Source organism: Scyliorhinus torazame, chromosome 10 (assembly GCF_047496885.1).
Source record: "Scyliorhinus torazame isolate Kashiwa2021f chromosome 10, sScyTor2.1, whole genome shotgun sequence".
NCBI classification, from domain to species: Eukaryota; Metazoa; Chordata; class Chondrichthyes; order Carcharhiniformes; family Scyliorhinidae; genus Scyliorhinus; species Scyliorhinus torazame.
The window spans coordinates 166,473,978-166,492,236 of NC_092716.1; the positions used below are offsets into that span (position 1 = coordinate 166,473,978).

The 18,259-nt window shown below is 59.3% G+C and overlaps 1 long non-coding RNA gene across 2 annotated transcripts in view; it reads left to right on the top strand.

The window, feature by feature from the left end:
- Positions 1 to 11,884, top strand: part of LOC140431025 (uncharacterized) — a 26,835-nt gene extending 14,951 nt beyond the window's left edge. The window contains exons 2-3 of one of the 2 annotated variants that reach the window (XR_011949591.1): positions 8,970 to 9,102; positions 10,235 to 11,884. This is a non-coding gene — a long non-coding RNA (uncharacterized lncRNA). The remainder of the gene's footprint in view (positions 1 to 8,969; positions 9,103 to 10,234) is intronic. The other variant, XR_011949590.1, reaches the window with a different exon arrangement.
- The last annotated feature ends 6,375 nt before the right edge of the window (positions 11,885 to 18,259 follow it).

Below are 18,259 nucleotides of genomic sequence, written 5' to 3' on the forward strand. Positions count from 1 at the left end.
TAGATCACATACAATAGCTATTGGCTGTGATAGTCATCGTTGGTGAAATGCAAATTGATTTGCTGTTTTAAGTATAAAATTCTGGTACCTGTTACCTAGCCTTCAGGAATTCAAATCTACATTTGTTAGCAAGTGACTGTCTTCCTGTGGGGGGGGAGGGGAGGGGGGGGAGGGGAGGGGAGGGGGGGGGGGAGGGGAGGGGAGGGGAGGGGGGGGGGGAGGGGGGGGGGAGGGGGGGGGAGGAGGGGGGGGGGGAGGGGGGGAGGAGGGGGGGGGGGGGAGGGGGGGGGGAGGGGGAGGAGGGGAGGGGGAGGGGGAGGGGGGGGGGGGGGAGGGGGAGGGGGAGGGGGGGGGGGGGGGGGAGGGGGAGGGGGGGGGAGGGGGGGGGGGGGAGGGGGAGGGGGAGGGGGGGGAGGGAGGGGGGGGGGGGGAGGGGGAGGGGGAGGGGGGGGGGGAGGGGGGGGGGGAGGGGGGGGGAGGGGAGGGGGGGAGGGGGGGGAGGGGGGGGGGGGGGGGAGGGGGAGGGGGAGGGGGGGGGGGGAGGGGGAGGGGGAGGGGGGGGGGGAGGGGGAGGGGGAGGGGGGGGGAGGGGGAGGGGGAGGGGGGGGGGAGGGGGAGGGGGAGGGGGGGGGGAGGGGGAGGGGGAGGGGGGGGGGAGGGGGAGGGGGGGGGGAGGGGGAGGGGGGGGGAGGGGGAGGGGGGGGGGAGGGGGAGGGGGGGGGAGGGGGGGGGAGGGGGAGGGGGAGGGGGGGGGAGGGGAGGGGAGGGGACGGGGGAGGGGGGGGGAGGGGGAGGGGGGGGGAGGGGAGGGGGGGGGGAGGGGACGGGGGGGGGGGGAGGGGAGGGGGGGGAGGGGGGAGGGGGGAGGGGGGGGGGGAGGGGAGGGGGGGGGGAGGGGGGGAGGGGGGGAGGGGAGGGGGGGGGAAGGGGGGAGGGGGGAGGGGGGAGTGGGGGGAGGGGTGGGGGGAGGGGGGAGTGGGGGGAGGGGTGGGGGGAGGGGGGAGTGGGGGAGGGGTGGGGGGAGGGGGGAGTGGGGGGAGGGGTGGGGGGAGTGAGGGGAGGGGGGGAGGTGGGGGGGGAGTGAGGGGAGGGGGGGAGGTGGGGGGGGTGGGGGGGTGGGGGGAGGGGGGGGAGTGGGGGGGGTGGGGGGAGGGGGGGGAGTGGGGGGAGTGGGGGGAGGGGTGGGGGGAGTGGGGGGAGTGGAGGGAGGGGTGGGGGGAGGGGTGGGGGGAGGGGGGGGGGGAGTGGGGGGAGTGGGGGGAGGGGGGAGTGGGGGGGGAGGGGTGGGGGGAGGGGTGGGGGGGGAGGGGTGGGGGGTGGGGGGGGGAGGGGTGGGGGGAGGGGTGGGGGGTGGGGGGGGGAGGGGTGGGGGGTGGGGGAGGGGAGGGGAGGGGTGGGGGGAGGGGGAGGGGTGGGGGGAGGGGTGGGGGGGAGGGGTGGGGGGGAGGGGGAGGGGAGGGGTGGGGGGGAGGGGGAGGGGAGGGGTGGGGGGAGGGGAGGGGAGGGGTGGGGGGAGGGGAGGGGAGGGGTGGGGGGAGGGGGAGGGAGGGGGGAGGGGAGGGGGGGAGGGGGAGGGGGGGAGGGGGGAGGGAGGGGGGAGGGGGGAGGGAGGGGGGAGGGAGGGGGGGTGGGGTGGGGGGGGAGGGGGGGGAGGGGAGGGGTGGGAGGGGAGGGGTGGGGGGGAGGGGAGGGGTGGGGGGGGAGGGGAGGGGTGGGGGGGGGAGGGGGGGGAGGGGACTGGTGGGGGGGGAGGGGAGGGGAGGGGTGGGGGGGGAGGGGAGGGGAGGGGAGGGGTGGGGGGGGAGGGGAGGGGTGGGGGGGGAGGGGAGGGGTGGGGGGAGGGGAGGGGTGGGGGGAGGGGAGGGGAGGGGTGGGGGGGGAGGGGAGGGGAGGGGTGGGGGGGGAGGGGAGGGGTGGGGGGGGAGGGGAGGGGTGGGGGGGGAGGGGAGGGGTGGGGGGGGAGGGGAGGGGAGGGGTGGGGGGGAGGGGAGGGGTGGGGGGGAGGGGAGGGGAGGGGTGGGGGGGGAGGGGAGGGGAGGGGTGGGGGGGAGGGGAGGGGTGGGGGGGAGGGGTGGGGGGGAGGGGAGGGGTGGGGGGGGAGGGGAGGGGTGGGGGGGGAGGGGAGGGGTGGGGGGGAGGGGTGGGGAGGGGTGGGGGGGAGGGGAGGGGTGGGGAGGGGGTGGGGGGGGGAGGGGGAGGGGAGGGGTGGGGGGGAGGGGAGGGGTGGGGAGGGGTGGGGGGGGAGGGGAGGGGAGGGGTGGGGGGGGAGGGGAGGGGTGGGGTGGGGGGGGGAGGGGTGGGGTGGGGGGGGAGGGGAGGGGGTGGGGGGGGAGGGGAGGGGAGGGGTGGGGAGGGGTGGGGGGGAGGGGTGGGGAGGGGTGGGGGGGAGGGGAGGGGTGGAGGGGAGGGGTGGGGGTGGAGGGGAGGGGTGGGGGGAGGGGTGGGGTGGAGGGGAGGGGTGGGGGGGGGAGGGAGGGGTGGGGGGGAGGGGGGGAGGAGGGGAGGGAGGAGGGAGGGGGGAAGGGGAGGGGGGTGGGGGGGAGGGGGGAGGAGGGGAGGGAGGAGGGAGGGGGGGAAGGGGAGGGGGGAGGGGGGGAGGGGGGGGTGGGGGGGAGGGGAGGGGAGGGGTGGGGGGAGGGGTGGGGGGGAGGGGAGGGGTGGGGGGGAGGGGAGGGGGGGGTGGAGGGGAGGGGTAGGGGGGGTGGGGGGGAGGGGTAGGGGTGGGGGGGAGGGGAGGGGTGGGAGGGAGGGGAGGGGTGGGGGGAGGGGAGGGGTGGGGGGAGGGGAGGGGTGGGGGGAGGGGAGGGGTGGGGGGGGAGGGGTGGGGGGAGGGGAGGGGTGGGGGGAGGGGAGGGGTGGGGGGGAGGGGTGGGGGGAGGGGTGGGGGGGAGGGGAGGGGTGGGGGGGGGAGGGGAGGGGTGGGGGAGGGGTGGGGTGGAGGGGAGGGGTAGGGGGGTGGGGGGAGGGGAGGGGTGGGGAGGGGAGGGGAGGGGTGGGGAGGGGAGGGGTGGGGAGGGGAGGGGAGGGGAGGGGTGGGGAGGGGAGGGGTGGGGGGGAGGGGAGGGATAGGGGGGTGGGGGGGAGGGGAGGGATAGGGGGGTGGGGGGGAGGGGAGGGGAGGGGTGGGGGAGGGGAGGGGAGGGGGGGGAGGGGAGGGGGGGAGGGGAGGGGAGGGGGGGGGACGGGGGGAGGGGAGAGGGGGGAGGGGAGAGGGGGGGAGAGGGGGGGAGAGGGGGGGAGAGGGGGGGAGAGGGGGGGAGGGGGGAGGGGGGAGGGGAGGGGGGGGAGAGGGGGGGGAGGGGAGAGGGGGGGAGGGGAGAGGGGGGGGGAGGGGAGAGGGGGGGGGAGGGGAGGGGGGGGGGAGGGGAGAGGGGGGGGAGGGGAGAGGGGGGGAGGGGAGAGGGGGGGAGGGGAGAGGGGGGGTGGGGAGAGGGGGGAGGGGGAGGGGGGGAGGGGAGGGGAGAGGGAGGGAGGGGAGAGGGAGGGGAGGGGGGAGGGGAGGGGGAGGGGAGGGGGAGGGGAGGGGGAGGGGGGAGGGGTGGGGAGGGGAGGGGGGAGGGGGGTGGGGAGGGGGGAGGGGGGAGGAGGGGAGGGGGGAGGGGGGAGGGGGGAGGGGGGGAGGGGGGGAGGGGGGAGGGGGGAGGGGGGGGAGGGGGGAGGGGGGGGAGGGGGGAGGGGGGGGGGTGAGGGGGGAGGGAGGGGAGGGGGGAGGGGGGGGAGGGGGGGGAGGGGAGGGGAGGGGGGAGGGGAGGGGGGAGGGGAGGGGGGAGGGGAGGGGAGGGGGGAGGGGAGGGGAGGGGGGGGGGAGGGGAGGGGGGAGGGGAGGGGAGGGGAGGGGGGGGAGGGGGGAGGGGAGGGGGAGGGGGGGAGGGGGGGGGGGTGGGGGGGAGGGGAGGGGGAGGGTGGGGAGGGGGGGGAGGGGGGGGGTGGGGGGGAGGGGTGGGGGGGTGGGGAGGGGGGGGAGGGTGGGGTGGGGGGGGGGGAGGGGTGGGGGGGGGGAGGGGTGGGGGGGAGGGGGTGGGGAGGGGTGGGGGAGGGGTGGGGGGGAGGGGGTGGGGAGGGGTGGGGGGAGGGGTGGGGGAGGGGTGGGGGGGGAGGGGGAGGGGGGGGGGGGGTGGGGGGAGGGGAGGGGTGGGGGGGGGGGGTGGGGGGGGTGGGGGGGGGTGGGGGGAGGGGTGGGGGGGGAGGGGTGGGGGGAGGGGTGGGGGTGGGAGGAGGGGGTGGGGTGGGGGGGGGGTGGGGTGGGGGGAGGGGTGGGGGTGGGTGGGGGGGGTGGGGGGGGGTGGGGGGTGGGGGAGGGGGGGGGGTGGGGGGGGGAGGGGGGGAGGGGGTGGGGGGGGTGGGGGGGGGGGGGGGGTGGGGGGGGGGGGAGGGGGGTGGGGGGGGGTGGGGGGAGGGGGGGGGGGGGGGGGGGGGGGTGGGGGGGGGGGGGGGGGAGGGGGGGAGGGAGGGGGGGGAGGGAGGGGAGGGGAGGGGTGGGGGGGGAGGGGTGGGGGGGGTGGGGTGGGGGGGGAGGGGTGGGGGGGGTGGGGTGGGGGGGGAGGGGAGGGGTGGGGGGGAGGGGGTGGGGGGGGAGGGGAGGGGAGGGGGGGGTGGGGGGGGAGGGGGTGGGGGGGGAGGGGTGGGTGGGGGGGGGAGGGGTGGGGTGGGAGGGGAGGGGTGGGGAGGGGTGGGGGGGAGGGGAGGGGTGGGGGGGAGGGGAGGGGAGGGGGGGGAGGGGTGGGGAGGGGGGGGAGGGGAGGGGAGGGGGGGGAGGGGAGGGGTGGGGGTGGGGAGGGGGGGGTGGGGAGGGGTGGGGTGGGGTGGGGGAGGAGGGGAGGGGAGGGGTGGGGGGGAGGGGTGGGGGGGGGGGAGGGGAGGGGTAGGGGGGTGGGGGGGAGGGGTAGGGGGGTGGGGGGGAGGGGTGGGGTGGGAGGGAGGGGAGGGGTGGGGGGAGGGGAGGGGTGGGGGGGAGGGGTGGGGTGGGGGGGAGGGGTGGGGGGGGGTAGGGGGGAGGGGAGGGGTGGGGATGGGAGGGGTGGGGGGGAGGGGAGGGGTGGGGGGTGGGGGGGGAGGGGTGGGGGAGGGGGGGGTGGGGGGGGAGGGGTGGGGTGGGGTGGGGGGGAGGGGTGGGGTGGGGGGGGGGGTGGGGGGGGGGGGTGGGGGGTGGGGGGGGGGAGTGGGGGGTGGGGGGAGGGGAGAGGGGGGGAGGGGAGAGGGGGGGGAGGGGGAGAGGGGGGAGGGGAGGGGGGGGGGAGGGGAGGGGGGGAAGGGGAGAGGGGGGGTGGGGAGGGGGGGGGGGGAGGGGGGGGGGGGGGAGGGGGGGAGGGGAGGGGGGAGGGGAGGGGAGGGGGGGAGGGGTGGGGAGGGGGGGGGGAGGGGAGGGGAGGGGGTGGGAGGGGGGAGGGGAGGGGGGAGGGGGAGGGGGGAGGGTGAGGGGGGGGGGGAGGGGGGAGGGGGGAGGGGGGAGGGGGAGGGGGGGAGGGGGGAGGGGGGGAGGGGGGAGGGAGGGGGGGGAAGGGGGGGGAGGGGGGTGGGGGGAGGGGGGGGTGAGGGGGGAGGGGAGGGGGGGGAGGGGAGGGGGGGAGGGGGAGTGGGGGAGGGGAGGGGAGGGGGGAGGGAGGGGAGGGAGGGGAGGGAGGGGAGGGGTGGGGGGAGGGGAGGGGTGGGGGGGAGGGGTGGGGGGGAGGGGTGGGGTGGGGGGGAGGGGAGGGGTGGGGGGGGGGGGAGGGGGAGGGGGGGAGGGGGGGGAGGGGGAGGGGAGGGGGGGAGGGGAGGGGGGGAGGGGGGAGGGGAGGGGGGGAGGGGGGAGGGGAGGGGGGGAGGGGAGGGGGGAGGGGAGGGGAGGGGGAGGGCGGGGAGGGGGGAGGGGGAGGGGAGGGGAGGGGGGAGGGGAGGGGAGGGGGGGAGGGGGAAGGGGGGAGGGGGGAGGGGAGGGGGAGGGAGGAGGGGGGGAGGGGGAGGGGGGAGGGGGGGGGGGGGGGGGGGGGAGGGGGGGAGGGGAGAGGGGAGGGGGGGAGGGGAGGGAGGGGGGAGGGGAGGGGAGGGAGGGGGGAGGGGGAGGAGGGGGGAGAGGGGGGGGAGGGGGGGAGGGGAGGGGAGGGGGAGAGGGGAGGGGGGAGGAGAGGGGGAGGGGGAGGGGAGGGGAGGGGGGGAGGGGAGGGGAGGGGAGGGGAGGGGGGAGGGGAGGGGAGGGGGGAAGGGGGGGGAGGGGAGGGGGGAGGGAGGGGGGAGGGAGAGGGAGAGGGGGGGAGGGTGGGGGAGGGTGGGGAGGGGAGGGGAGGGGGGGGGGATTCTTTATGGCCAATTTGGTTCCAAGATGGAATGGTAGACTGGAATGGTATTGATCCAACATGGCAGACAAGGTACCTGAGCCAAGTGGATCTGCAGTACTCATAGTTGCTTCTATCTTCACTGGATTGTGTTGTAAAAGCCCCATTTTAACCAGAGCAAGAACTAAACTGAGCAGTTAAGAAAAGCAGACTGCGCACTGTGGGGTGGAATTGTGGCTGGGAATTGTTAAGTATTAGTCACTCTCATTAGAAGCCTTGTTAGGAAGCAGGAGCCAAGGAGGAAAATTCGAATTACACCCACAAGCTAACAGGCTCTCATTTCACTTTAACAGGCAGGGAGCTGTTGCTGCAGCCAGTGGGAGGTACATTTCCCAAGTCCGAATGACAGATGCCAAGTCTAACAATAATGGATATTCAGCAAAAGGACCAGTTATGAGTCACATATCAATCACATGTCAAACATCCCCTCTTGTAAACAGATATTTTACCTGATTGCTCTGCATAGAATATATTTGTTCTGAAAGATTATTTGTGATAGTCTAGACTAGTTTGTGCCAATTGACTGCAAAGTTATCAGCATGTCTCGTACATCCTCGATGTTTATAGTTCGGAAGCTCACCCATCAAAACAAGAACACAAATCGTACTTTCAGAAGGATAAACATTTTTTGGTAAATGATGAATGGGTGTGTAAAAAAGTGATTTGGTTTCCTGAGGTAAAAATTCAGGCTGTGTCTTAAGCAAGAACCTGAGGATTGATGGAAGTTTGGGCATCATCAACATACTTGGGTGAGCTACCAATGTTATTTGCACTCACATAAACCAATTGCCCAATTGGAGAATCCAATTTTAAGGTTGTTTGTTTCACTGGCAGTTGCTCTCGAGTCCTATGAGTTGGGGTTGTAATAAGCTATATGGGTGGTGATTTAGGGCAGTGGGGTGGTCCAAGGAATCCTGATGTGTATCATGTGGGCAGGGCTGAAGAAAACACTCCTGCTCCCCCTGGATCCACAGAAAGAGTTCCAACAAAACACATTTCCATACTTTTAGTTGCTAGCTCTGGGAATGGCTTTAGAATCCTAAACAGGGAAAGTCTGAAACCTGCCTGACTTGTCAGGAATTCATTTCCTGAAAGGGTCCTTAGCAGGAAATAGACCTTCCCCTCCCTTGCACCCCTTCCGTAGTCAGCATATATGAGGGGCTGAATGGCAATTCTTGGAACACATCTTTGACGACTAAAAGACGGTCCCCATGAATCTAGTAGTGCAGATTGGGTGCAGGGTATCCTAATGCTAAAATGGTACAATTTTCACCAATTTAACACCACAGTAAGTGGGCTGAGATTTGCTAACCTCATTCCATAATGATAGAATTCTCGCAGATTTAAACTGCATCGATCTGATCAAATCAAGCTCCAGAGATGGAAAGCCAGTATTAAAACCACTTCATCATTCAAAGGAGAGTGACTCTTCCTTTTGTTTTCCTTCCCATCCTCTTTGTATGAAATGCCCAAGTCCCATTTGATGCTAAACTGTGCCACATTCAATGTAAATTTTGTACGCAAAAAATACTTGCATTGTTAAGATTGATTCCAAATATGTGAACAATAGAATAACTTGTCTATATTACTAAACATTAACAATTAATATGAACTATACTAATATTTGCAATATTGAGTCATTAGAGAATTGCATTTATTGGTTGCATCTATGGATTTTGGCACAAGTTCTAATTACTGCATATTGTGAATCAGAGAATTCTACAACACAGAAGGATGCTATTTGGAAAATCATGCCTGTGCCCAGTCATTAAAAAACGTTTTATTTCAAATGTTCATTCACCTCTCTTCAAAAAGCTATCTTCTGCTGCTGTCATAGTTTGTGAAAGGACATTCCATGACCTAACAACCCTTTTTTGTAATACATATTCACTGAACTGCTTTCTTTACTCTTTTGACAATGATCTTAAAATTACATCCTCTGGTTACCAACTCATGACCCAGTGGATAGAATTTTCCCAATTTATCTTATCACCCGAGACAATTCTCAATATCTCCCTCAGTCCTCTTAACCTCCTATGTCCTGTTATCTCTCTTTTCGTAACTGAAGTCTCATTCTTGGCATCAGCTCAGTGAATCTCTTCAGAAATCCCTCATGCCTGACGTCACTCCTTAAGTAGGGTCTCCCTACAGAACAGGGCACAATTTTATAACTGCAATATTTTAATTTAGTTTACTATTAATAATAATCTTTATTAGTGTCACAAGTAGGCTTACATTAACACTGCAATGAAGTTACTGTGAAAATCCCCTAGTCACCACACTCTGGCGCCTGTTCGGGTACACTGAGGGAGAATTCAGAATGTCCAATTAACCTAACAAGCATATCTTTCAGGATTGGGGGAGGAAACCGGAGCACCCAGAGAAAATTCACGCAGATACGTAGAGAACGTGCAGACTTTGCACAGACAGTGACCCAAGCCGTGAATCAAACCTGGAACCCTGACGCTGTAATGCAACAGTGCTAACCACTGTGCTACCGTGCTGCTGTTTTTTGCACTACACATCACTATTTGTCAAAAAAAAAGGTGGATCCCATAGACTTAACAGCTTTGATTTGAAAACATAACAGTCACATTTAAATGCTGTAGAGAAACTGTTTTTATATATTGTGGGCTGAAATGATTTGCTTTTTGAAAGGGCCTTTTGTTGACTCACCCAGTGGCTTAGCAGATAATGCAGCACATGGTGTGACCCACAGATCAGAAGAGCTCCAAGTTTGATTCCTACTCTGTGCCGAATAGCCATCACTACAATTGCCTCAAGAATTCTTGTAAGTAAAATTGTTTACAATTTCTGCTAATGATTCTTGTCTGCTAATCCCAATTAGAAAGTGTACAAATGCACTCATTGAGACGGTGGTGTGGTGGTATTATTGCTGGACTAGTAATCCAGAGACCTGGGCAATGCACTGGGGATGTGGGTTTGAATCCCACCATGGCAAATGGTAAAATTCAAATTTAATAAACTTCTGGTATTAAAAAATGAACGATAACCGTGAAACCATTGTCAATTGTTGTAAAACACCATCTGTTTCATTAATGCTGTTCTGAGAAGGAAATCTGCCATTCTCATCTGGTCTGGCCTACATGGGAATTCAAATCCTCAGTAATGTGTTTGACTTTTAAATGGCCTCGCCAGCCACTCAGTTGAAGGGCAATTAGGGATGGGCAGTAAATGCTTGCCCAGCCAGTGACACCCACATCCTGTGAACAAATAAACAAAAAATTCAAATGAGGACAGGGCCACGCTTGCATTTTTTGTCAAATTGCCTGCTGCTGTTTAATGCCTAGGCTCAAATGCAAAGAATATCCCCTTAAGTACTGGAGGATTACTGGTCCCCATGGAGCTGTGCCCTAGCACTGGCAGACTTCAACAGAATTGGAGGGGATTTAAAAGCTATTGCAATCAGTGAAATGAAATAATTAAAGTTTAAAAAGATACATTTGAATGTCAAAGATAATTGTATATATTTATCAATGGACCAAACTAATTTTTGCACTCAGTGAATCACAGAATCTTACAGCACAGAAGGAGACCTTCCAGCCCATCGTGTTGGTGCTGGCTCTTTCAAAGAGCTATCAATTCCCTCCACCCACCCTGTTCTTTCCCTATAGTTCTGCAAAAGTTGACTTTTCAGGTATCTGTTCAATTCCCTTTTGAAATGTGCTACTGAATTCTCTTTCATCACTTTTTCAGACCACATCAATGCACTGCACAAAGGAATCACTCCTTAGCGCCCCCCAGGCTTGTTTGTCAATTATCTGTGTCCATGGATACCGGCTCTCTTGCCACAATTTATCTACTCCATCTAACCTCCTCATTATTTTAATCACCTCCATTAAATCGCCACTGAAACTACTCTGCTCTGTTGTCTGACTGATTGTTCTATTTGCTCTTTTAAGGTTGTTCCATCGAGACTGTGGAATATGAGAATTGAAGAGATAACGGAAAAGGAGGCTTGTTTATTTACGATGAATACATTTTAAAAAGACCATCTGATAATTTTGCCTTTGTAGATTGGGAAATACTGAAAAGCACTATCGCAGTGCTGCTGAGATTCGCCCGGAGAGGGAGAGTTTGAAAAGAAGCTTGAAGGCAGCCATGGAAACGAGAAACAGATCCAAGGCAGAAGCTAAGGAGTCCCCCAAGGTTTCCTCATTGAAAACCAGCACCGCGGCTGGGGATAAGAAAGAATTTACCAACAAACCACCCGAACCCACTCACGCCCCTAAGAAACCAGCCACAGAGGCTACTGCAGCCAGTGAACCGAAGTCCACAGGGGATAACTCAGTAACACCACCCGCCAGCACCTCAGAAAGCAAGATGGCAACAGACGCCCAACCAGAAGGCCAGGATAACAAGGAAGATTCTTCTGAAGGCCAGCCCAGCAATTTCTTTGAAAACATGAAGCCATATATACTGGGAGGGGCTGCCATCACAGCCCTCGCAGTCCTCGTAGGCGTGGTTTTCATACTGCACAAGAAATAGGAAAGTGTATAAACTTGTATATCAATGCTGGTTATTTTCTGCATGTACGTACATTGGAGGAAATACCTTCCAGCCCCTAAATAAGTAATTGTACAACTGTGTTCACCCCTCTAAGTCTTGGTTTAAAGTGATGGTATTTAACTCAGTGTCCATACGCATTGAAAAACTTTTGAATTAATCTGTATATTGTAAAAGTGGACTTTCCTCTCACCCACACCTCCATCGCCACCTTGTACAGAGCTTATAGCAATGTAAAACGGGCCACACTTGTTCCCATGCTAGCTTCCCAGTAAAACTTTTCACACACTGTAGATTCCCCCCTATAAGCATTGAGTGTATATCTTATATTCTAGTAGGAAGCCTTGTAAAAGTAGCCGACTCCCTTGTAGCAAATAAAATGAGATGTATTTCAGCAGCATGTAAACCAATTTTTTTTCCCCCGGGGCCCATCTCACATCTATACGTCTCTCTTTTGCTGTAACCATCAGTGACAGCAACCGCACCAAAATAAAAACACCTTTAATTGGATCATGGCGATGATCAGAGGCACCAAGGTTATGAGATAAAAAGGGAAGGCAAAAAGGAAGTGATGTGATGAAAGCAATAAATCCGAGTTCCACTCCGAACTCCCATTCCTTCTAGATCTTACTAGTAGATTCTCTGTGTGATTTGTTCTTGGGCCCACGAGAGTATTTAATTAAACTAATGATGTCACATTTATTTTGACTTAAAACAAGCGTATACGTGCAATAAAAAGCTAAGTTTAAAAAAGAACAAATTACTAGTTGGAAGTTGATAATAGATAGAGTAGCTGTGCACAGTGTGACCCAGGCGGCTATTAATGTACCCATCCCTCCTATACCCACATACTCTGGACACTGCTTGTTATTTTAAGTGTTGTATCAGCTTTTAATTGAGCAGTAAAGTTGGCTAACAGATGTGCTGTATGTGGACTTTCATGTCTTTACTCTGTACATAATAAACGAGCCGCTATTTGTCAGAATTTAATGTCTGGCTCCCCTGTTGCTCTAAGGAATGTGATTCAATAAATTAACATTTCTGGAGGTCAGGTGTGATGTGTTGGTTTGCAGGATGCCATTCCACTCAGGTGGGGCTATCCCAGCTTTAGCTCCTTTTCTTTAGTTGTCATCAGTAAGTTACATATGTTTGTGACTGTATGGTTTTATTTCGCAGAACGTGTGGGAGAATACATTGCCTGATTAGGCTTGTTGGCACTGTTCACTGCCGGTGGCAACAGGGTTACTTGAGGGTTGAGATTTTGAGGGTAACTTTCACCTCACCTGCCCTGGTGGGTTGGGGTGGATTTCCATTTTGCACTCAGTCCTATATAGTCCCCATCAAAATGGGCAGCTGCATGCAATTCACCCAGTAGGTTAAATTTGGATATTCCCGCTGAGTCGTATGAAGAACAGGAACACCTCAGGCCTGATTTTTGGCCTATTCTGAGTTGGCTGATCTCAGCTGGACTGGAGATCAGGGCACTACAATCCCTGGGCAAGGAGGAGAATAATCAGTCATGATTTCCTTCCCTCCAGCAGGATCCAGTGACCACGAATGGAAAGTGCACAGATAAGCATATTGAATGAGAATTGGATCAGGTTTCAATGAATCAACCGTCTGCAGTCATTCAGCATCTAACCACAAATAGGAAGAATGTCCTCTATTAGCTCACCTGGCAACAACACTTCATCTAAATTTAGATGGCATGAGGTGATGCATTTTGGGAGGACTAACAAGACAAGGGAATATGCAATGAATGGTAGAATGCTCAGAGGTACAAAGGACCAGAGGGTCCTTGGGCTGCATGTCCAAAGATCCCTGAAGAAAGCAGGACAGGTAGAAAAGGTGGTTAGTAGAATAGAAGAGCAAGGAACATGGAACATACAGTGCAGAAGGAGGCCATTCGGCCCATCAAGTCTGCACCGACCCACATTAAGCCCTCACTTCCACCCTATCCCCGTAACCCAATAACCCCTCCTAACTTTTTTGGTCACTGAGGGCAATTTTGCATGGCCAATCCACCTAACCTGCACAACTTTGGACTAAGGGAGGAAACCAGAGCACCCGGAGGAAACCCACACGCACACAGGGAGAACATGCAGACTCCGCACAGACAGTGACCCAGCGGGGAATCGAACCTGGGACCCTGGCACTGTGAAGCCACAGTGCTATCCACTTGTGCTACCATGCTGGTTATGATAGAGCTGTATAAAATGCTCATTAGGTCACAACTAGAGTACTGTTGCAGTTCTGGTTGCCACACTATAGGGAGGATGTGATTACACTAATAAGAGTGTAGAGGAGATTCACCAGGATTTTAGCAAATTACTGCAGATGCTGGAATCTGAAATCAAAAGAGAAGCTTTGACAAAGGGTCATCTGGACTCAAAACATTAGCTCTTTCCTCTCCCTACAGATGCTGCGACACCTGCTGAGATTTTCCAGCATTTTCTCTTTTGGTTTCACCAGGATTTTGTCTGGGCTGGAATGTTTCAGTGAAGAGGGACTGGTTAGGCTGGGGTTGTTCTCCTTAGAGCAGAGAAGGCTGAAGGGGAACCTAATTGAAATGTATAAAATTATGAAGATATAGATATGGTCGATAGGAAGAAGCGTTTCCCAGTAGGAGAGGGGTCAGTAACCAGGGAGTATAGATTTAAGGTAATGGGCAGAAGGTTTAGAGGGGATTTGAGGGAAAACCTTTTCATCCAGAGGGTGCTGGGAATCTGGAACTCGCTGCCAAAGGATGGTAGAGCCGGAAACCCTCACAACATTTAAGAAGCATTTAGTTGAGTACCTGAAACGTCATAGCATACAAGGCTGTGAACTAAGTGCTGGAGAATGGGATTAGTATACATGGCCAGTGCAGATACGATAGGCTGAAGAGCCTCACTGTGCTGGCAAACACCATGGACACAATCTACCAGCTGCGCTGCACTCAAGTGAGAGCGCAACATGGCCGGGGGATGCTGGGCGATGCCACCTGCAGGCTTCCTGGCAGCTTTTATGTTTCATGGGATATACCAAAGTCTGGCGAGGCATTGAAATCAGAATCCCACCCAAAAGGGGCGTGACCAAATGGAGCACACCTATGTAAGTTTTGAACCTACGCAGGAAGGCTTACCCAGGATGTACCAGCCTTCCCAGGGGGGCTGCAGCCGGGTGCCATTCAGTACTGGTACACACACACATGGACCAGGTAGAACGGCACTGGGGAGAATGGGGTGGGGGGGGGTTCTCCCAGGCTATCGGAGGCCCCTGGGTAGTCAGGGATAGTGCATCCTGACTCCCTGGTCCTCCCCCTGGAATGCGGGCACCTTGGAACTGCCCAGTTGGCAGAAGCACTGACAGGATGCCAGTGCAAGGGTGCAAGCATGGCACTGCCAAGGATCAGGGCCTGAGGGGGGAACATGCCCATGAAAGAAGGGTGGAGGGGAGTATGAAGGGTAGGGGTGCAGGACAGGTAAGTATGGGTCTCTGAGAGCTTAGGGGGGTGATGGGTGGCGATGCTGTAAGGGGCATTGGGGGTCCTGAAGAGGGGGAGCCAAATCACTAAGACAGAGCTAGATAGATCTTTGATCAATAAGGGAATCAGGGGTGTGGTATTATAGGTATTACGGTACCTGATAGGCTAAAGCACCATTGGTGGAAACTGTATGCTTTCTATTGGTTAGAATGTATGATAGCTCCGCCTTGCTAGGCAGGGTATAAGAACCCGTGCCACCCCAGCAGCCTTCATTCGGTACCTGAGCTGCTGGGGGAAACATCTAGCTTATTAAAGCCTTTCGTTGGACTACAACCTCGCTTTAGTGGTCATTGATCGTGCATCAAGGGGTTATGGGGAGGAGGCAGGACAATGGGAATGAGAAACATATCAGCCATGATTGAATAGTGGAGCAGACCCGATGGGCCGAGTGGCCTAATCCTGCTCCTATGTCTTATTGGGCACCCTGGGACCCCATAACCGGGTGTCGTCACTGGTGTGGGGTAATGCCCATGTATGTGGGGGGTGACATTGCCCATGGGTGAGGGTTGTGAGGGACCCACAAGCTTACTTAGAGATCAGGTCACCCTTTAATAATGGCAGCCCGATCTCGGAGTTCAGCTCTCCAGTGCATAAACAAATCCTAGGTGTGGGCTAAACAGGTGAAACTCCCCAGGGCCCAAAAAAGTGATGAAGGATGCGATTCTCTGGCCTCGTTGCGCTCTCACCCGCGCAAAGTGAGGCTGGTAAATAGCGTGAGAGGATGAAAAACGAGTGCACCAAACCGTTTGTGATACAATCGGCCTGCTCCCATAAGCAAGATCAGGATCTCGCCGTAGTGAGGCGAGAAACCAATTATCACCACTTAAGCCGTATTTCATCCTATTAACGGAAGCCACCCCATATCCAACGGCCTCTCGTGATTCAGCGGCCTGCTCAGCAAGTGGTCATGCTGACGCCGATTAGTACTCCTTTCGAAAAATGTGAATCTGGCAGGTGGCCTGCTGCGCGGGGAGCCGAGGGGGTGAGGAGCCATCTTCGCTCACAGGCAGTGAGCCTGGGGGCACTGGATATGCTGCCCCTGTGCTCGGGGGGGGTCAATCGGGGGAGGTGCAGCCCTGGTTGGGGTGGGCTGCCATGGGGGTGGCTGGGGCTATCAGAGCTCGGGGTTGTGAACCCTGCAGGGCGGTGGGGGGCAGGGAGGCGGACATGCGCAGGCCCGCCATGCCAACCCTGGGACCGTGTGTTTCTGTACCAGGGGCTACCCAGCCCCTGCCTGTCTGCCCAACCGACAACCCGGAACTCCCACTGATCGCAGATGTCTAAGGCCGGGCAGCTGAAGTCCCATGCTAATCGGAAATTGGCAATCGTGATTAAGTGAGCATTTCAAACATCCCAAATGGGCCGTGTAGCATGCACAGCTCATTGCCAAGCAGCCCAATCATACATTGATGCCTGGACACTGTGCTTGAACACTGCGGGAGGCAGCACCACACACGCAGCGACCAACCTTCAATCACCCAGGGATGGGCCCCTGCCCTGGGCACATGTCCAACGCTGGGTGTGCGTGGGCAGGGCGTGTCGGGTGGGGGACCGGTGGAGGGGCATGTCTGGGGGGATGGGGCATGGGATTGATGGTCAGCCCGTATTGCAGAACAAAGAGCCAGAGGCGTCTTGCTGGTTGTGTTGAGGATATTTTAATGTTCCTCGCATAAGTGTACACCAGTACCCCACTATCCCGATGGTGCCGCCCCACTATCCCCATCCTCCCCCCAAATCGCACAAAGCACCCTCCCCCCATGCACATTCCAATCCGTACCCCACCTACCCCCAGTGCCTACCCCCACCTACTCCCAGTGCCCTCAGTGATTATCAATGTGCTTTGCCTTCCTTACTCCACTGCTACGTCTATGTGTGTCCCCAGGATGCACATCAGAGCTGGAGGCAGCCAGTCTACCATGCCCCGTGGCCTTCGATGGCCCTGGTGGGGATCCTTTGGGGGCTCTGGGGCCAGAGGGCCCGGAGGCACATGCCCGGAGGCACATGTACAGCGGTGCCGCCTTGTTCCGGGTGTTGGCTATGAGATGCAACCTCATCAGAGGGGTGGAACTCGGGGGAGCTGGTGGCCACCATCGCCAGTCCATAGGATGGGCCCGGGTTGCCAACCAGTACCCTCCTCCCGGTCAGTGCCCATACTGCCCTGGGGTTCACCTCGGCAAGGATGGGCAGCTGGATAGCGCCCCGGTTGCCTCTGCAACATCTGGCTCTGCCGGCGCTGGTGCTTCCCCAATGTCTGCACCATTGTGTTGACACCCTTGACGATGCTCCTCAGTGACTGGGCCATACTCTGCACTGACCCGGCAAAGCCCACTTGCGACTGGGACAAGCTTGACAGCGCCTTGGCCATTCCCATCTGAGAGCGGGACATGTCCCACAGAACCTCATCAAGGTCAGCCTGGTACTGGGTCACGTCCCCCATCGCTTTGGACTCAGTCTACCAAGGCCCTCAGCCATGGCTGTCACGCCTTGGATACCTTCACTAATGTTGCTGGCGTGGTGCACCAGGCTCTCCACTGCAGTTGGCACCCGAGCATTGTTGGCCTCGGTGCTATGCATTGTTGGTGACATCTCCTGTGCCCGTAGCCTCTGAGACTCCTCCAATCGGCCTTGGAGCTGCTAAAGTGTGGCTGACATCCCACTCTGAATGTCCCGGGCGTACCCTAACATCTCCATCAGCTCCGGGTAAACTTGTTCCATAGGCTCAGCGTCAGGCTGGGACCCAGCTGGGTCCTGGGATCCAGCAGACCTCTGACTGCTGTCTCACCTGGGCACCACTGCATCAGCGACTGTGCGGTGCTCACCAGATTGTGCCCCAGAAGCCTGACCACTAACATTTCCCACCGAGGTGTGTCTCTGTGCTGGTGGAGGGTGGGGATGACAGCTGCGACGCATCGACTGTGGCATCCTCGGAGCTCTCCTCCGAGTTGGTCTCACGGTAGGCGGATGGACTGGCGCCGTCAACTGGAGGACCTGCGGGGGGATGAACATGTGGTCAATGGGAGGGATGGGTCAGTCTGTATGGTAATAACAATTCACGTTTGACAGGTCCTCCGGGTGGGGCAAAAGGGATGATGGTGCAAGGTAAAAGGAGATGGAAATGGGACAAGTAAAGAAACAAAAGATGGGCCTGGCTGAGAAATAATAGCATCATTACCAAAGACTGCTGTCTGCAAAACTGGGAGCTGTGGCTCATGATATTGGTGCACCTCAAACTTAGGTCAACTAGCATTACAGACAAAACGCTCAAACTTTCAAATTACTGTACAAAAATCTCCTTTATTGTACTTTATCAAGTTGCCCCAAAAGTATCAAAACTCCACCATAAAGTGTCTGAGAAGCTCGGATGCACACAGTATCAAAGCTCTGTTCTACAAAACATATCAAAACTCATGGCTTGGACTTAAATACCATCTGTTAAGAGGCGAGGTGATCAGACTCCCTCTTGGTGGATCCCAAAGTCCTTTCTTGGTTTTGCACTCAGGGCTCTGCTTCTTATGATTGTTATTCCTGCAGGTTTCTCCTTCAGAAATCAATTTTTCTCTCCGTTTTGTACAGATCTTGCCCATTCTTCCAGTCATGTACTCACAGGACAGCACTGGTCACGAATGCTCAAAGAGTCGTGATTCACTCAGGGGTTGTATTCTCTCAGGAGCACCACACACAAGGGTCTGTGTTCAATGATGTGTTTGTTCACAGCATCGAAACAGCAGCTATCCACTCAGCTCCTGTGCTCACTCCCTCACTGCACCTCCTGCTCTTCACTGCACCCCCCCCCCCACTAGTTATGTTGCTTATGCTGATACAGAGTTAGCCTTTTTAACCATCAGGCTTTGCCAATACCCATCAGGCTACAATTCAAAATTGTTGAACTTAATAC